The sequence below is a fragment of the Lupinus angustifolius genome, chromosome LG20, assembly GCF_001865875.1.
Source record: "Lupinus angustifolius cultivar Tanjil chromosome LG20, LupAngTanjil_v1.0, whole genome shotgun sequence".
Taxonomy (NCBI): Eukaryota; Viridiplantae; Streptophyta; class Magnoliopsida; order Fabales; family Fabaceae; genus Lupinus; species Lupinus angustifolius.
The window spans coordinates 19180829-19181031 of record NC_032028.1 but is presented as its reverse complement, the minus strand read 5'-3'; positions in this window follow the sequence as shown (position 1 = coordinate 19181031).

The following is a 203-nucleotide window of genomic DNA, read 5'->3' as shown; positions in this document are numbered from 1 at the left end:
ATGAGGATAGGATGAGGAGGAGAATGAGGATGGGGATGGGGATGCGGATAGGATGAGGATGACGATAAGGATAGGATGAGGAGGAGGATAAGGATGAGGATCGGGATGGGGTTGAGGACGAGGTTAGTATGAGGAAGAGGACGAGGTTAGGATGAGGATGAGGATGAGGATAGGATGAGGACGAGAATAAGGAGGAGGATAGG